General features: G+C 39.4%; 1 pseudogene; it reads left to right on the top strand.

Moving 5' to 3' along the window:
- The first annotated feature begins 900 nt into the window (after positions 1-900).
- LOC116558232 lies at positions 901-1,986 on the top strand (annotated as a pseudogene).
- Positions 1,987-10,991: the final 9,005 nt, after the last annotated feature.

Raw genomic sequence — 10,991 nt, 5'->3', positions numbered from 1 at the left:
ATTTTCTCATTCCAGATTGCTTTGAGGTTGAGAATAATTTTATAAATATATTTGCCATTAGGGATTCCTCTTCATATCATGCCTCTTCATGTCATTTGTCTATTTTTCTATTAGATTTTTTGGCTTTGCCTTATCTATTTTTAGTAGTTCTCTTTGGATCCTAGTGATATGGATTACAAATTTCTTCTCCTAATCTGTGGATTTTCTTTCTTTGCACTTCATCTATGGGGCATTTTGTTAAATAAATGTAAATGTTAATATAGCTGAATTTATTAATTTTGTCATTATAGTCAAATATTTTTTGTTTTTTGCATGCACAAAATTTACTAAAAGCATTTTGGTTTTTGCTTATAGCCGAATCTTTTTTTTTTTTTTTTTTTTAACCTATCTGAAGTTAAACATGTTCTCTCTTTTCTCCTACATGGTTCAGAGTCTGCTTTTCACATTTGAATATTTAATCCATTTAGAGTTTCCTTTTGTGTGGGATATAAGGATTTGACTTTATAGATGCACTTGCAACCAATGTTTCAACATTATTATTGACTAATTCATCCTTTTCCATTAATTTCGATGCCTCGTGTGTCATATTTCAAGTATCCATCTACTCATAACTCTGTGTCTAGGTCCTTTGCCCTAGAAACCATGTGTCAATATCAAAACTGTCCCAATAACCATAGCTTTGCAGCAAGCCTTGATATTTGACAGAGTAAGTTCTCCTCCATTTCCTCCCTCTTGTTTATTTTTGGTCTTTTATTCTTCATTAGGATTTTATAGTCAGCTTGTCAAGTTTGGAGCCTGTACTAGTTTCCTAGGATGGCTGCAACAAAGCATCACGAACTGAGTGGCTTAAAAACTACAGAAATTTGGCTGGACAAGCCAGTTGAGGAGGAGAGGGCGCCTGAGGCGGGGCTGGCCAGGCGTGCACGCCGCACCTCAAGGACGTTATTGCAGGTGGAAAGGCTGCTTTTGGAAGACTATTGCCCAGAAGAAAAGATGTTTGGTTTTCATAAGTCAAAGATACACCGAAGTACAGAGGGCTGCTGTATTTGCAGAGCTAAGTCCTCCAGTTCTCGATTCACTGAGAGTAAACACTATGAAAAGGACTTCCAGACCTGTTTTGGATTGCATGAGATTTGATCAGGAGACATCTGCAATGCCAGTATCCTGCTTGTAAAAAAATGGAAGAAGTTGCCAGCAGAATAAAAAAATCAAAAAAAGAACTGGAATCGTGGTAGATACAAGGGCTGGATCCAGTCTAAAGGGTACACTGAAAGCAAAGCAAGTGAAAACTCTATCTGGGAACAGGATAAAAAGCAACCAGATCAGTAAACTGCAGAAGGAATCTGAACGTCAGAATTCTGATGCTTACAGTACCACCTCAAATACCTCCCCAGCTCAATCTCCTTGTTACAGTAACCAGTCACATGATGGCTCAGATACAGAGAGAGCTTCTGCTTCTAACAGAACTCTGGTTTTCTTCCCTTTTAGAGTTCACATACTGGAAAAGACAGAAGATATATTGTGGGGTCATCTATAAAGTCTGATTTCAGGAAGTCCTCATCAGCACACATCTCTTCAAGCCTTGCTGCAGTCATGAGAAAGCAGCTGGGCCGGATGCGGTGGCTCATGCCTGTAATCCCAGCACTTTGGGAGGCCAGAGCAGGCAGATCACCTAAGGTCAGGAGTTTGAGACCAGCCTGACCAACAAGGTGAAACCCTTGTCTACGAAAAACACAAAAATTAGCTGGACGTGGTGGCGGGTGCCTGTAATCCCAGCTACTCGGGAGGCTAAGGCAGGAGAATCACTTGAACCTGGGAGGCGGAGGTTGCAGTGAGCCGAGATCCAGATGCCGCACTCCAGCCTGGGTGATAGAGTAAGACAAAAGAAAGAAAGAGAGAGAGAGAGAGCAAGCAAACAAGCAAGCAGCTGGCAAGAAGCCAGAGGAGCCGGGGCCAGAACCACTGCCCATCCCCACTCAGGAGTAGACACTGAGGTTTTCATGCAGAAGGGGAACAAAAAACAATCTAAATTTTGAAAAGACCACAAGGCAAAAAATTGACCCTTCGATTTTTAATATGCCTGCTCTTCTGCCAAAAGACAACTTCTAGAATAGTTTTGAACAGGTTGATTTTCCCCTAGTCCCACAAACTTTGAAGCCAGTGTCTAGCTTTAAAAAAAATTAAAAATAAATTTTAAAAAAAAAGCAGCATATAATATTTAAGATGCTGAGTACTTCATAGGAAAGCTGTATGCTGTTGTAAAGTACTCTTTAAGTCTTTTTTTTAAATCCCCTTCTAATGAATGAAACTAGGGGAGTTTCCAAGGAAATGTGGTTTTTAGTCTTTCTGTACTGACAAGCAGTGGTTGGGACTTTTGAGTCTTGCTCTGTCACCAGGCTGGAGTACAGTGGCACAATCTCAGCTCACTCCAAGCTCCACCTTCCGGGTTCAAGCGATTCTCCTGCCTCAGCCTCAGGAGTAGCTAAGACTACAGGCATGCACCACCACACCCAGATAAGTTTTGTATTTTTTTTTTTTTTTTTTTTAGTAGAGACAGTGTGTCACCATGTTGGCCAGGATGATCTTGATCTCTTGACCTTGTGATCCAGTTTGGAGCATTTTTTAAGATGGCTGGTTACCGTAGTTTTCCCTCATGATAATAAATTTGTCGCAACTCAGTCACATGGACTTGCCCCTAGAGGTAGTTGTTAGTAACTTTAAAATATTAAGATCTTGCCAAGGTTCTGACGATTCGGACCTGTACTACTGATTATAAAGCAGGACAGACTGAGCTCTCTGTTGCAAATACCTTGAAGGAGAAAGTAATTTCTCAATAAACAGAAAGGTAACTTGACTGTCTATGTTGCATCCTGTGCTACCTCCTTCATGGGTTCAAGTGAGAGGTTTTTCATGAGGATTTCAGGATTGAAGAGCTCTAAGTTCAGGATATCTCAATGGTCAGAAAGCCTGACTAAACAAAGCCAAACCAAAACCAACCCACTTAACATGAACACAAACCTCTTTGCTTTTAATACGGAGTGAAAGAAAATAAAAACCTAATAGGCTAAAACAAGTCAAACACCCAATCTACACAGTAAAAACCTTCACAAAGGTCAACTGAAGCAATCCAGAGCTGAAACTGAATTGTGCAGATTTTCGATGAAGTCATCAACGTCATGAACACAAACAAAAGTCAATTATTTACACACTCAGCAAGCCCTCCAGGAAATGTGCCCCAAGAAGCATTAACCTTTGTTTTGTGCCATTCTGAAGACTTGCACGTAATTTTTCAGATAGCTTAACATTTTTAATAGAGTGTGTTCTCTACCATGTGGTCACGCCTTCGTACCATTCCTGCAGGGTCTCGCCTGTCCTAAAGACTTGCCATTTCTCCAAGAGGCAGTTTGATTCTGCTTTAAAAGTTTCACATACATTAAGATTTTCATCAAGTATCAGTATGAAGGAGGTAGCAAAGGGAGAGACTCCATGCTTGTTTTTTAGACTGCATTTTAAAAATCAGATAGTATAACAATAAGGAGTAAGCCACCTTTTATGGGCACCCTGCAGTTTTATAGTTAGTTTTTGTTTGTTTGTTTGTTTTTGTTTTTTGTTTTTTGAGATGAACTCATGATTATGCACTTTGTCTTGATATATTAGAAATCTACAGTCCTATTTTGTACTTTTTATTCTGTTGGCTACTTATCATCAAAATTTTTACTAGGGCATTGAATAAAGCCAGTCTTATTAGAAAATTTAAAAAAAAATACAGAAACGTGTTCTTTCACACTTCTAGAGGCCAGAAGTCCAAAAAGGTATATCAGCAGGGTTGGTTCCTTCTGGGGGCCTGGAGCAGGGACTCTGTTCCATGCTCCTCCCTGAGCTTCTGGTGGCTTCTTGCAATGGTTGGCATTCTTGGGATTGTAGCTATATCATTCCAATCTCTGCATCCATCATCACACATCCAGCATCATCCAGCCTTCTTCCCTGTGTATCTCTGTGTCTTCATGTAGCCTTCCTATGAATATTAGGGTGGAATCCAATATGACCTCATCTTAACTTGATTACATCTGTGAAGACTCTATGTCCAAATAAGATCACATTCACAGATCCTGGGAGCTAGGACTTTACCTTGTCTTTCAGGAATATGCCATACAACCCTCAACAGAACCTTTGATTGCAATTACATTGCATTTGGGTGCAAGTCAAAACCACAATGCGATACTACCTTACTCCTGCAAGAATGGCCGTAATAAAAAAATATATTAGGTGTTGGCATGGATATGGTGAACAGGGAACACTTCTACACTACTGGTGGGAATGTAAACTAGTACAACCACTATGGAAAACAGTGTGGAGATTCCTTAAAGAAGTAAAGGTAAAACTGCCATTTGATCCAGTAATCCCACCCCAGGGTATCTACCCAGAGGACAAGAAGTCATTATACAAAACTGTTTTGTTGCACACCCATGTTTATAGCAGCACAATTCACAATCGTAAAAATGTGGAACAAACCCAAATGCCCATCAGTCAACCAGTGGATAAAGAAACAATGGTATATATATGATGGAATTCCACTCAGCATAAAAAGGAATGCGTTAATGGCATTCACAGCAACCTGGATGGGATTGGAGACTATTATTCTAAGTGAGGTAACTCAAGAACAGCAAATCAAACATTGTATGTTCTCACTCATAAGTGGGAGCTAAGCTACAAGGATGCAAAGGCATAAGAATGACACAATGGACTTTGGGGACTCAGTGGAGAAAGGGTGGGAAGTGGATGAGGGATAAAAGACTACAAATTGGATTCAGCGTATACTGCTCAGGTGATGGGCGTACCATAGTCTCATAAATCACCAATAAAAACTTACGTAACCAAATACCACCTGTTCTCCAATAACCTATGGAAATAAAAACATAAAATAAAATAACTTAAAAAAGAAATTACATTGCATTTTGGGATTTGTTTAGGAGAGAATTATCATTTTTACTTAATTTACTTGCATTTTACTTATTTCCTTACATAATATTTTATCCTCTTCTCCATAAGATTTTAAAACATCTTTTGTTAAACTTATTCCCAGGTACCTTATTGTTTTTTTGTTATGCTTCTAAATGTTACATTTTTTCAAATTACATTTTTCCACTTCTGTGTTCCTGGTGCACAGAATGCTGTGTATTTGGGGACAAAATGATAAAATATTCAGTAATTATTATTCTTTCTCATAGTTTGTAGGAGTCGCTTGAATGTTTTGGATATAGTCTGCATTGACAATTTTATTTTTTCCTTTCCAGCTTATATTCCCTTTATTTATACTCTTTATCTCATTAAGTTGGTAGGACTTTCAGTAAAATGATTGACAAAAGTAGCAGCTTGACTTGTTTCCAATTACACAGAAATATTTTTACTGTTGGGCCATTCATTATGATGTTTGCTTTGACATTTTGTTTAAAATATTTTATCAAATTACCTTTCACTCATAATTGGCAAAAAAAAAAAAAAAAAAAAAAAACCTATTTTGATTTTGTGTTTGCTTTCACCATGTATGATGTCAAGTTTTACCAAAGGTTTTATCAGACTCTATAAAAATAATTATATGTTCTTTTGTCTTGTTCAATATGCTGCTATGGTCAATTTCATGGGAGAATGTTTTAATGTTAAACAATTCCAACACGTCTGTGATAAACCATATTTAGTTGTGCTTTTTGCTGCTTTTATCTTATTTATTACATCTTTGATTACAAAGTTATGATCACATTTTTAAATATTGCACTCCATGTCAAGGAAAATAGGAACAGTCACACATAAATATTTTTATATCTGTGTCTCTCTCTCCTCAGTTAGGGAGGAGAAATACAACTGTATTTTTGTCTACATAATTATCTGCTATCAGATCCCACGAGTGAAGCCCTGAGGTGTCCTGTTGAGGTGTTCATGGATGGTAGAAGTTTCCCCACATGTATGCAGGACACAGGCACAGGGGGTGTCCTCTAAGAGCTGCATCATGAGCTCACCTGGTACCAGTCACAGCTGGAGCCATGTAGGATCACCAAACACCACTTTCTTCCTGAATATCAGTGTTTGGGGTTGTTAATGTCTGAAAGGCCAAGAGTCACTGGAAATTCTATCAAGAAATAATAAGAGCTCTCTGAAGATCAGAGAAGGGCTGCAGATTCTAAGGACTGGGACCTTCAGGAGGGCATTGGTCCTCCTTGCTTCTGCTCTCTGACTCTAAAAGACATGTATATTTCCGAAGCTCCCTTGGGGAATAGGATCTTCTTGATAATGCATTCATCTCAGAAGTGGTTGCACTTCTGAAAGGTCACGTCAAGATACATAACCACTAGTAGTGCCTGAACGTGGCCCTTAGGAGCCAGAAAAAGGGCTGCCCCATGCAAAAAGTTGTGGTGAGGGATTCCCCTGGGTGTCAGAAATCCAAAACTCTCTCTCCAGTTCTTGGTCCACCCTAATTACATTGGATACCACACCTGTGATTATAAAGTAACTGTGGCTGCAATATTTTTAAATTACATATAAGCTGCCATAATTCACATATGTACAAGTTCTCATGTACTTGTTAAAAGTTTCAGTTAGCCATAATCCTGCCTTAGATTAACTTCACGGAATATGACGCCACCAATGTAAACAGAATATTTGTTAAAGGGGAGGTGGTTAGTGTAGGGTAGGGAGATAGCAGCACCCTAGAAGAACACGACGGAAGACTTGGACTCAAGTATCAGCTCTGATTCCAACTCCAGACTCGTCATTTAACCTCTGGGACTTCATCCGCCAATATGGAAACCATACTTGATGACTCTGCGAGCTATTATGTGCTAGAATTTCTTTTAATAAACCAGTTTTATAATCACATCTCCTATATTACCTGTGTTTCTTTCTTTCTTGAATGTCTTGCTTTCATCACAGCATGAAACACATGGTGGGTAGAGATCCCATACGCTCCTCCTTTTATATACTCCTTGTGGTCTAACGAGAGCTTACAGTGTGACAGGAGCCGAGTAAGGGCTTTGCCAAGCGAATGTGTGAATGAATGACTTTGAATCTCCCTGTGATGGTGAATTTCATGTATGAACTTGACTGGGCCATGACGATTCCAGATAGCTGGTAAACATTATTCCTGGATGTATCCCTGAGGGTATTTATGGAAGAGGTTAGCATTTGAATCAATAGAGTGAGTTAAGAAGATCCACCCTCACCAAAGTGTTGAGGATTGAACAAAAAGGCAGAGGCAGAGCGAATTCGCTGTCTTTTTGAGCTGGGACATCCATCTTCTCCCACCTCCAACATCAGTACTGCTGGTTACTCGGGCCTTACGACTCAGAATGGAACTGGCCCCTTTGGCTCCCCTGCTTCTGAAGCCTTTGAGCTTGAATTGGAACAATGCCACTGGTTTTCCTAGGTTGCCAGCTTGTAGACAGATGGCATATCAAGAGACTTTTCAGCCTCCACAATTGCTTGAGCCAATCCTTCATAATAAATTTCAATAGATAGATAGATAGATAGACAGACAGATAGATAGATAGATAGATAGATAGATAGATAGATAGATAGATAGACAGACAGATAGATAGATAGGCAGATAGATAGATAGATAGAAAAATAGATAGTTTTGTTTTGTTTTTTTTTTTTTTTTTGAGACAGAGTCTCGCTCTGTCACCCAGGCTGGAGTGTAGTGGCACAATCTTAGCTCACTGCAACCTCCGCCTTCTGGGTTCAAGCAATCCTCCTGCCTCAGCCTCCCGAGTAGCTGAGACTTTACAAGCGCATGCCACCATGCCCAGCTAATTTTTGTATTTTTAGTAGAGGTGGGGTTTCGCCATGTTGACCAGGCTGGTCTTGAACTCCTGACCTCAAGTGGTCCACCCACCTTGGCCTCCCCAAGTGCTGGTATTACAGGTAGGAGCCACTGTACTGGGCCAATATCTACATGTCTATGAAGATCCTGTTGGTTCTGTTTCTCTGGAGAACTCTGATTAATACACTGCCTAAACTCTAGCTCATAGTAGCCAGACAAAAGTGAAATATTTTCTACATACTCTCTACAGTCTGGGTAATACTGTGTATAAGCTGGGCTTTAAGAAAACCATATGAACCAAAAATCTTACAAATGTCGACAGCTGTCAATTATTCTTTGTCTTATAAATGGTGTCTGAATCAGTCAGGGGCCCTGCAGGAAGCCCTCTCAAAATGGGTGTAGTGAGAGTTTAGTCAAGGAGCTATTTACAAAGGTTTGGGCAACCTGGCAGATAGGGAGCCAGGGAAAGTAATATCTCAACCTTGTGTTCCTATGGCCCCCACACTTCAAACCCTCATGATGCACCGCTATGCTGGAAAGAGTTCTCTCTGTCATAACCCTCCTCCCTCCCAAGTCCCTGCTGAAAGGTCAGAAAATACATTTTTGAAAGACTAAAACAATGACAGTGTTGGAGAAATTTTTAAATGAAATTACATGGTCAGAGAGAGCAAAGCAAGAAAGTCACAAAACAAAATACCAGAAGCAAATGCAACCCCTTCCTAGAGAGTATTGGAGAAGCTCCACGCTTGGGGAAAATAGGAAGAAAAATTGTGAGCCATTGGGGGTGATTATCCAGGGCATGTAATGAAAGAGAATTAACTGTTTTCTCGATTTCAATTGATTCAGGAAGTTCTGAAATTTGGTTCACAGGTTCCTTGTGCTATATTTCCCTGTGTTTCCATCAGTGATATGTATTTTTCTTGCAATATCTCTATGGCCCTTTCAGTGGAATCTAGTTCTGAAACTCTTCCTGGAATAACTGTGCCAGGTAAGCTCTTCCCATCCCCAGCCCCTTTTCCATCGCTCTGAGCATCCTCTATGCCTAAGAGGTTAACTGCACTCTAAAAGCAGTGGGTGGGAGAGACTAACGAAGCATCAGAGTAGCATTGAAAGGGGCTCTAGTCTATACCACCTGCTGCAGCAGACATGGAGGAAAAAAGAAAGGAGGATCTCCTTCAAAGAAAGAAATACACCAATGTCCAATACACCAGAGAGCAGCCTTCCTCGTTGTGCCTGCATCTCATTTACACTGTGAAGTACATCCTGATTGATAACATGTACCACCCTCAGCAAGAAGCCAGAGAGAAAACAGATGTATGTAACTAAAGAAGCAGCCCATGCTAACATTTATATAAACCAAACAAACGATGACATGCTGTACACACCATTGCTTTCTTGTCCTATGTTTCAACCTAGTTGGGAACTTTCCTGTATAAGTACATAGACAAGCTTTCTTATTTTGGGGTGGTTTTTATTTTTTACTTTTTTGTTTACATCTGAATGTTATTTCATTGTATTGACGTATCATAATTTATGTAAACATACTCTTACTGGTAGATAATTTAGGTTGTGTTATCAAACTTTCTGATCCTTGCTAACGTTATAGGTGATAAGCGGTAACCTAGGATAGTTTTATTTTGCATTTATCTCATGACAAGTGAAATTGAACATCTATTCATGTGTTCAAGAACCATTTGTATTTTTCTTTCTGTGTGCAGTCCAGTCTGTTAATATTTTTTTCCTACTTGGTTTTGGTCTTTATTTTGAGAGAGATCATTTTTTATTTACATCGGTTTGATTTATACACATTTGAATCTTATTCAAATGACTGACTTGTTTCCAATATGAAAACTAAATTAAAAATAACTTGATCACTTTGAGTCAAACACAATTGTTCATATACCATACTCCAGTACCATGGCCTTTTATTATTGGTAGAAATTCAACTTCTAAACTTAGAGGCCAAATATCAATGAAATTAAAACTCCTTAAAGCCCCAGATCCATTATTTCTGAACTAAAATACAATGTAACTAACTTTTACAAAGATATCCTTGGTTAAATAAATTAGATTATAAATTAGTCCATTGTTCCAAAATGCAGGGTTTCTTTTAACCCCATAAATTTAGCTTAACAGAAAATACATTGTTAAAGACACCAAATTTCAGAGGGTCTTACAACTTTATAACTGGAAGGGACTTTTCAAGTTTTTAATTCTCTTTCATCATTGTATAGATATAACAGAAAATTCAAGCAAGTAGCCAGAGTTAGTAGAACTTAATCTCCAGATTCAGCACAGTGATCTTCCTAAGCCACTTTGTTGCTCCTTTCAATCTGCTATTTAGAGAAATCAGAATTTTCTGTCCTTGGCAGAAAGTTTCTTTTCAAGAGATATGTGAATAACCAGCACCAAACCCTTCGAAGAAAGCCCAGGACAGCTGATCTCAAAGTTTTGCTGTGGGTGCTTCTCCTAACTGGGTCCATTGTTCTCCCAACCTTGACCTTAAGCTCCTACAAAGGAGAGAATTTGGCAACACTGGGGAGACAAACAAATATTTTTAAATTTCTACCCAGTAATAGACAGGACAGAACAAGGCAGCCCAGGCAGGGGTGTGGCTAAGAAAACCTTTCAGAGCTGGACACTTTGCTGAATGCTGCCATCCAAAGTAAACACCAAGCTTAGTGACAGCTCAAGCAATTGGCTATTTGCCTTTATGTCTGATCCCCTGTAAAGGAGGTACCCCTCCTTTATTTGATGAAAAACAAAAGATTTGAGAAAAACCACATAATAACCATGTACTAAGACTAGGTACAGGAGCTTCGTTGTTTAGATCCTGAATTAATAAATGATGTGAGATATAAAACCCCAGAGGCAAGGACTCCAGGAGAAGCAGTGGAGGGGAACAGCCAGGTAGCCCCTACAGAGAGCTCTAGGCTGAATAGGGGTGTGTCAGAGGGTGAGGAACCAAGGGCCAAGCTCTCTTCTTTAAGTAGAGAAGCAGTAAGTTCATTCCTACATGTCATTCTGGCAGTCTCTGAAAAACAAAGCAAAACAGGTATTTCTAAAAGAATGGGAGTTAGAAAAAATGCCTTGATAGGCTTGGCTGAGTTGTGCTGTGAAAGAAGGAGAGTAGCAGGGCATCTCAGATGGACCAGAAGCAAGGCTGTCTTCACAGTGG

The sequence above is a fragment of the Sapajus apella genome, unplaced genomic scaffold (genome assembly GCF_009761245.1).
Source record: "Sapajus apella isolate SASKATOON/1434 unplaced genomic scaffold, GSC_monkey_1.0 scaffold21, whole genome shotgun sequence".
Lineage (NCBI taxonomy): Eukaryota > Metazoa > Chordata > Mammalia > Primates > Cebidae > Sapajus > Sapajus apella.
The sequence above is the reverse complement of the archived record's forward strand: the minus strand, read 5'-3'. Positions and strand labels throughout refer to the sequence as shown.